At 29.7% G+C, this 9,338-nt stretch overlaps 1 pseudogene; it reads left to right on the forward strand.

The window, feature by feature from the left end:
- Positions 1 to 3,654, forward strand: part of LOC106338834 — a 9,546-nt pseudogene extending 5,892 nt beyond the window's left edge.
- The last annotated feature ends 5,684 nt before the right edge of the window (positions 3,655 to 9,338 follow it).

A 9,338-nucleotide genomic window follows, 5' to 3' on the forward strand; every position in this document is an offset into this window, starting at 1 on the left:
TATCATGACTCACTACTTTCACTCATCTATGTTGAAAACAATTAAATTTTGTTATATTTTAATTTATATATCTTAAAACATATGTTAATTACATGATTTCAATTTTTCACTTATCAAAATATTTTTTACAAAAAATTTAAATTATTTCTAAGTAGAACTAGTCCAGACGACTTTCCAGTAAGTCGTCAGACGACTTTACGGGGGTTAGAAACGTAAAAATATTTCGGTTTTTTTGTTTGTTCACAAGGGGCTGGTTGTAATTTCAATAGCCTTTTAGGTTACTTTTGCATTTGATTCAAGTTTGGGTTTATTTTTGCATTTGAAATCAAGTTGTGAGTCATATTTGACAATTTTTCCTTGTTTTGGCCTACTTTGATTGAAAGAAAACATAGAGTTTGATGTTAAAGTGTCGTTTTTAGCAATATTGTAAAGCCCTCGGACTAAAGCCAGCTGACCTCATGGGATGAATACGTAAGACCATCATTATCGCCATAACCGTAGTGCACGGTTTCTTAGGCTCAATTTTTTTTTCTTTTGTCTGACTAAAAAAAATTTAAAAAGCGCATCAATTGTTGACCGCCACGTGTCAATGAAGCCCGCGAACAGTGCAAGAAACAGACCAAAGTCTATCCTTATTTCACGACTTCTGGAACCGATTTTAGAGGTTTTTGTGGGGCCCAGACTATAAAGTTTGTTAAGAAACCCACTAATCTTCCGCGATAATCAAACAAGTAATAAAAGGGAAATATGCTCAAAGGATAAGCATGCCACGTCAGATTTAAAAATCATCCAATAAAAATCTTACAAAGTGCCATGTCATATTGATTTCTGTCTGAGAATAAAAATTATTGTTTCATTGGACTTCGTCCTTCTGCGGCCCAGCAACACAGGTAAAGAAGAGAAAATAACTAGGATAACACTGAAAAAGTTTTTGTCACAAATATAGCATTTAAAAATAAAAATGACAAAAATAGCACTTAATGTTTTATCAAAAGAGATAAATATATACTTATATCCCAATGGTAAATTAATTTAGACATTAGGGTTTAGAGTTAAAGGGTGGGGTTTAGGATTTAGGGTTTATGGTTTAGGGTTTAGAGTTAAAGGGTGAGATTTAGGATTTAGGGTTTAGGGTTTAGGATTTAGGGGTGAGGTTTAGGGTTTAGGATTTAGGGTTTAGGGTTTAGAATTTAGGGTTTAGGGTTTAGAGTTAAGGGTTTAGGGTTTATGGTTTAGGGTTTAGGGTTTAGAGTTTAGGGTTTAGGGTTTAGAGTTGAGAAATGAGGTTTTGGGGATAAGATTTCAAATTTAGTTTTTAAGGGCTATTTTTGTGACATAAACTTAGAAATGTGCTATTTTGGAGATTTGACCAGTAAAGAAACCCTATCGACTCTTTCCTTCGACTTCGTCTTCTTCTTTCCTCTTCGTCCAATCTCCGTTACTGAGCCTCATCTACCATCAATCAATGGTGTTTTTCAGTACCCTCTTAATGAGTTCGTTTCACCTCCCTCTTTATCTCCTTCCATATAAATCACTTTGTCTTAAGTTGCTTCGATTCAATCCTGAAAACCTCCTCTGTTGAAACTATAGCAAAGAAACCAAACGGCAAGTTCACTATGTCCCACTATCTTGCTTTTGTTTGTTATTCAATCAACCAAAATAGTGCCAGTTTCAATTAAACTACCATGTTGATCGTAGAAGCCATTGTTTGCCATTGCTCTTGTGATGGCTTCCACTGATTTTATGCTTCATCAATTCTGATTTTGTTTTCTCTTATTTTTTTCCACACCAGGGGTTGATTTTTGGAGCACTTTTCTTGCAGCCTAGCTTCTTGGTAAGGGTTGAGGTAATGTAAGTCTTTGTTCGGTTTGGTTTAACGATGTGGGGGTGAGGCTCCTATTTTTGTTGCATATCTATTCTCCTCTTAGAACTTATGAGGAATAGTAATTTTTTTTTTGTGAGATTAATTGAGCTTAGAATCATAATTCTATTTTCTCCGGCCGTAATGCTCATTACTTAATGAATGCCTTCATAAGTTATTATAACTTTATGTATTTGTTGTGACTAAACTGGTTGATAAACTTTGGAATTATAGGAAACAGATGGTCTAAAGGATGCATTAGGCAATGAGATAATGAAGCTTAAGGTATTTTCTCTATCCTGATTCTCAAATTGATTTTGGAGGCTGTACCTATATTTTCCTTTGGCTGTGTGTTCGACAGGATCAACTTGGTTCAAGACAGAAGGCTATTTCTTTCTTTGAGCGTGACAATTCAAGCAACTATCTGATACCCGCCTGCATTGAGATACCCACGGATGGAACTGACGAGTGGGAAATTGACGTGAAACAGCTCTAAATTGAAAAGAAAGTGGCATCTTGGTTCATATGGGGATCTGTGAGTTTTATTGTTTTGTAAGATTTGTTTTAAAAAGTGTTTAACTTTTTATCCAGAAGTGACATTAATATGTTTTTGATTCCTATGCAGGCATAGAGGCACTTATTGCAGTCAGGAGGTTGCTATCAAATTTCTCAAACCTGAGCGTGTAAACGCGGAGATGCTTAGAGAATTTTCTCAAGAAGTTTATATTATGAGGTTAATGCAATTAATTTGAATCATGATGTGGAATGCATAGTAGTTTGCGCTGATATTCAAGTTGTAGTCAGTTTTAAGCTCTTATGCCGTAGAAAGTAGCCAACATGCATGCTTTCTTGTTCTCAGTGTCAATTTGTGGCTGATATATATTTATTGTCTTTTAGGAAAATCCGACACAAAAACATTGTTCAGTTTTTGGCTGCATGCACACTATCTCCGACCCTCTGTATTGTGACTGGTACGATATGATCAGTAGATGCGAATTTGAGTAGTAATTCACAAAGACATGTCTCATTTGAGTCTATTATTTTTTGTGACAGAGTTTATGGCACGGGGAGCATTTATAATTTTCTTCACAAGCAGAAATTCGCTTTCAAGATTCAAACATTGCTTAAAGTTGCACTTGATGTTGCAAAAGGAGTGTGCTATCTGCATCAAAACAATATCATCCACAGGGACCTTAAGACTGCAAATCTGCTTATGGATGAATACGGAGTAAGATTTGTTCTCTCTCTGGTTATGCTTCATGTAGAAGCAACAGAGACTCTCTCTCTCTCTCTAGGGTTCTAAAATTTGGGTTTATTTTCTGAGCAGATTGTCAAGGTTGCTGATTTTGGAGTTGCCAGAGTACAAATTGAATCAGGGGTGATGACAGCTGAAACAGGGACATATCGATGGATGGCTCCGGAGGTATGAAGTCCATAGCTCTCTGTTTAATCTCTCACCTCACTCACTTTGACAATATACTTCTGAGATCCAGGTGATTGAACACAAACCTTACAGTCACAAAGCAGATGTCTTCAGTTATGGGATAGTGATATGGGAACTTTTGACTGGTCATGTAAGAGCTCTGCTTACAATTCTTTCTCCGAATTGTTCTACATGCTAACTAAAGATACTCTGACTAAATTGTAAATGGAAACAGATCCCATATGCTTACTTGACTCCACTACAAGCGGCTGTTGGCGTTGTTCAGAAGGTACTGTATTTATTTTAAGAACGTCGCATTCAAGATTTTTTTGGCTAAATTGAATTCTTCTTTTTTCTACAGGGGCTTTAGACCGAAGATACCAAAGAAGACACATCCAAAAGTGAAGGGACTTCTACAGAGATGCTGGAACCAAGACCCAAAAGACAGACCAGAGTTTGAGGAAATCATAGAAATGCTTCAACAGATAATGATTGAGGTAAACGTCGAACCGTGATGATGATCCGAGTAAAAAAAAACCCTTTTAGAGGCGAGATCGAGAGCAGGATGTGGTGGTGGTGAAAACAAGCAGGTTGGAGATGAAGACCCTGCAGATAAGGACAAGCACTGTCGGAGATAGTGAAATATATTATTTATATAAATATAATTATATATTTTTATTTACATAATAGTTTGTAAAGAAATATTTAGAAATAATATCATAATTTTATAAAATACTAAAATAAATTAGGTTGGTTTTCAATTTTTACAGATAAAAAATATTATTTGTAAACTTAGAAAAGAATATATTAAGAATATTCTTTTTCAGGAGAGAAAATAGAAAAATACATCGGAGACAAATTCATCTCTATTATGAAATTTCTCTATTTTAGAGAAAAATGTAGAGGAATACATTGGAGATGGTTTAAGGCATGACCGACGTAAATGATCAACGTTGAGATTTCAACTATTCTGATTCTTACTATTCTAATGTTTCAATATAATTTGAATATTCCATTTGTTTTATAATATAATGATTTAAAATTATTTTTTGTTTCACTATATAAATTGTATTTATATTTCAATGTAACTTTATATTTATTGGATATTGTGTGGCCAATTAAATTATGTAAATTACTGTGTTATTGATTAAATTTATATATTAAATGACAGTTTTCTAAAGCAATAACTTTTAAATATTACAGATTTTAATTAAAACTGATTACATTTTGAAACAGATAGAATAATCTATAAACTAACTCTATATAGATATGAAGACAAAATTGTAAAGTGGTTTCACCTTGAATTTCTCTCATTCTGTTCATTCCTAACTGAAATGAGATAATCAACATCTAATATTAGGCTACTCTCAGTATATTAGAGATGGTCGAACCGTAAAGATGTGAGGAAAACATAAAGATGTATTTTCAATTATCATAAATATATAATAAATTTTTACAATAACTTAATTATGTCCAGCGTAGGACAACAGAGAAGAGTTTCCAATACCTTATAAATTTATTTTCAAGTTTATATATATATATATATATATATATATTAGTTTATATAATTAGTATATATTTTTAAGGTTATTTATATATTCTAATATGTAAACATTTTTTTAAAATACAATAATTTTAATTTTTTTGCTGTAAATTAATTATTTTGAATCATCACATATATATATAGATATATATATATTGCTTTTTATTATATATTTTTCATATTGATTTTGTGTTTAATTATAAAACCAAATTTTTTATGCAGAAAAAAAATATATTCAAAATTATTTTGTAATTCATTTATTATAGTCCTGATCCGTAATTCAAAGGAAGCAATTTTTATATGTTTATTTATTTTAGATAATTAATTACTATATATATATATATATTCAATTTTAAGATAAGTTAATTTTTATACATGTATTATATAATTCACTGATATTAAACTGTTCTACCAACATATTATATTTTAGCATAAAATATTTTATATTTATGAAAATAAAATATATTAACTTATCAATTTAAAATAATTTTATCATATTTTTAGTTCAATATAATGGTTTTCTTTTAAAATGGTAGATGTTATTATAAATAGATAAAATAGGACATGATTTTATTTTTTTTCATTTTAGAAAAGATAACAGTATATATATTTATGAAAATATTTATGTAGAATTTTGACAGTTAAGATCTAGTTATAATCTTTTTCAAAAGATTTGTTAGAATTTTTAAATATAGATATTTTTATTTTAATTAAAAAGATATCAAAAGATACTATGATTTAAGTAATTATAAATTTTATATTATATTAGTATTAAGGAAACATATTTAATAAAGTTTTTAAATGATGATCTAAATAAATTATCACACATGAAAAAAGTCATCATTTCTATTTTAATAGATAAGATATATTTTTTTTTATTAGATCACATAAGATACGTATAACGTTGGTATAACTGGTTAACCGGCAATATAGTCACACCAAAACCAAAAGATAAAAGGTAATTTGAATCAAACTTGTGTTCGAGATTTTCATATAAAATGTTTAGACTAAACCGGTGCTATAATTTTATAATAAAATGTTTAGAACAAACCGAAGCTAGAATTTTATAATTTTATAATTTTATAATTTTATAATTTTATAATGTACATTCAATAAGTTGCACGTTATAATTCTATTTATTTGAAGATAATTTATGCTTGTTATCCAAACCAGAATTTTAGGTGTATTGTTGTCATATAGTTTCGATTAGTTAGGCATAATAATGATAAGATTAGAGATTAAATGTGACATGATTTTCTAGGAATAGGTCTATTGGGTATATTTTTTAAAAAATCACACATGAATCAAAGTTGTGACTTCTGTTTTAATATATAAGATATCTCACTATATTAGTGGCTAAATCATTTTTCTCTAGCACAAATACTCACTCTATTCTTGGAGTTTAAGTTTTTCTATCTGATGATATTAGTAGTTTGATCCAAAAAAAGAAACGGTTGAACTGTACATTGTAATTGGAGAAAGAAAACAAACAAAAACCAACCGAAGACTTTTAAGGTATATGAAAAAAAATTGGAAATAGCAATTCTCTGCAATTAAAAAATAAAGCAATAAAATTGTAAAAATACAAAATAAAACAAAAAATATACACAGAAAAAAAGATTTAGTAAAATAAAATCATAATATAATTTCAATAATTGATAGTGCTCAATTACACTAAAAATTCTAAATTTACAACATACACAGTTTTATTTACATCTTTAAACTTATTATCTAATTAAAATGATTTTTAAAAAAGTGACAGCATGAAAAGTTGGAAAATATACGATAAAATATAACACATAACTTTAAAAATACATTATCACTGATCACTAAAAAATCATGTTAGTAGTAATAAAAATGAAATGACAACACATTTATTAAAACCATTGAACGACACGCAACAAAGTGTTATTAAATATACAAACTATAAATTAAATATGCTCAATGCAAACACACACAAAAATGAGACATCATATTTGGGTATATTAAAATAAATAATTTTAAGTATATTATGTTCTTGATAATTTTAAAATTACTTAAAAAGAAACTAAATTATTAAAAAATTAATATACAAATAAAACTAAAGCAATATTTTGTAACGTCAAAATAATAAATGAATAAAAAATATATTATGTTAATAAAATAGGTTTTAGATTTTATAGACTTCTAATTCATATAATATTACAAAATTCAAAATTTGTTTATTACAATTAATATTTTACCATTAGATATATTAAAATAATATTCTAGATCGATATTTAATTGTCAGTTTTCAACTATTACACGTAAAAAAAATATTATTAAGTACATTCTTTTTTAAAAGGGGGTTTTATATTTTAAGTAGGTTATTGGAGTACTTATTCTTTTTGTGAATTTATTCGGGATGAGATTCCGATCTTTAAACTAAAATAATTTATGTTCTATACAAAATTTTTTTTTTTTACATAACTCTAAAATCTCGGACTTGATTCTTCATATTTTATTAGTTAATTGTGTTACATATAATATAAATACTTACATCAAACTGAAAATATATAAAAAAATTAAATTTAAAAATTAGTTATATATAATTTAATATAAAAAATTCACATACAAATAAAAATGATAAATGTAACAAATTTTAATATATTATCCGCGCGTAACGCTGAAAAAGGATCTAGTCATGTTTAACATCTCCACTCCTCTTTAATCGAAATCTGTAAAATAAATAGAAAATAGAGATGGATTTTTTGCTCTAATGTGTTTTTCTATAACAGAAGAAGAATGATATGCTTGCCTCTATTATAAGAGAAACACATTGGAACAAAACCTCTGTCTCTAATTTTTTTTCTATTTTTTCTATTTTTATTATAGAAATGAGTTGAAAATAGTCTAAGGCAAAGAGTTGGGCTAGTAAAATGTGACATAAAAAGAACAAATAGTGCTGTTGTCCAAAAAAAAATAAGAAAAGAGCAAAAAGTGTTTGAAATTACAAAGGAGAAGCTAAAGGAAACATGATTATAAATTCATATTAAACAGAATCTTCATTTTCCCCTTAATACATTTTACAAGTTTGTTTTCTAAGCATTACCAATTTCTCCACCACAAAATTCACAATGTTTTGTATTAAACCAACTAATGGCCTCTAGTGTCAATATTCTACGTCCAATGATTACAAAAAAAAATCTCATTGCCAATTTCGAAAACCTGCGTCTCAAACCCGATTTATCTTCTCTACAACACCCCGGGTTCAATGCAATCAGGAACGGTCCAGTAAAAATGACAAATAAGTATGGCTCAAGGTGAAATATTGTTGTTTCATGTTTAGGTCAACCCCTAATACTATCCCAAATCAGCTCTCGCGATACGACGCAGTTATGAAATTGTATACGTCTATTAACGAGAAGAATCAAGATCGACTGAGTAGTTGCATCTCCAACGGTTTCTTTGTTCTCGTTCTCTAATTCTTTTCGTGGGAAAAAGTTAAAATTATTTTACTAATTCTTTTCTTTCGGAATTGTTCAGTCTTTTCATAGATGGTCCGCAGCAACCAAGTGGACAATTGTTATAGGATAAACTGGTTCTCACTTGGTTTATTTATATTATCTCTGGTTTAGTTTTCCGGTTTAGTTCTGGTTTAGTAAACACTATGTAAGGCCTTCGACTATTTCTAAAATAATCAATAAAACATTAAAACAACTTTCTAAACCCTAAATCTCTGTTCATCATCCACCATTGAATCTCTGTTCTTCGGGCGGATCCTTCTTCCGTCGTGGTCATCCTCTAGACTTTGATTTTTCGGTTCCCGGTAAGCTTCTGGATCGGATCTATCGGTTACACTCATACCTACTATCTCACTGGTATCAGAGCTTTCAAGCTTCGGACCAAAGAAAACAAAATTATGGCGAATCTGTCTGCAGAAACTCTTTGCGAGATGCTCAGTATAATTCGTAAAGCAAGAAACGATATGAAGAAATTGCGTGAATATGATAAGGCCAAAACCAGACCTAAAGAAGATCTATCCATCGAATCCACTAGGCCATTTTGGTTTAATAGACAAAGGCCTAGGTTGCATGGGGTGACAATCTTAATGATTATCCAGAGTAAGCTCACATTGTGTTCATCAAAAAGCAAACCCATGAACAGATGATGTTTTCGTTATTGCAAAGATTGATTATCAATAATCATTATAATGTTAAGTACTAAACCCATGAATTTATGAGCATTGAATTTTGTTTAATAGAGAGTGTTCTAATTACTATCAACAAAACAAGCATAACTGATTGGGTGAGATAATTTAAAGTCAACGTTACTCATGACATCCAGTGACAAGGTCAAAAGAACACTGAACTTGGAACATAATTGAGAAAGAATGCATGAAGCCCTCATTGTCTATTCAATGGTCTCGTTCTTGACAGTCATAATGAAACCAACGCTAATGGGGTCCTCCACGAAGACTTTTGTGGGAAACATGCATTGTATTTCCATCTAAATTTCTCTGAGATTTCTCATTTAAGTATATAAAGAAGCAA

The sequence above is a fragment of the Brassica oleracea genome, chromosome C4, assembly GCF_000695525.1.
Source record: "Brassica oleracea var. oleracea cultivar TO1000 chromosome C4, BOL, whole genome shotgun sequence".
NCBI classification, from domain to species: Eukaryota; Viridiplantae; Streptophyta; class Magnoliopsida; order Brassicales; family Brassicaceae; genus Brassica; species Brassica oleracea.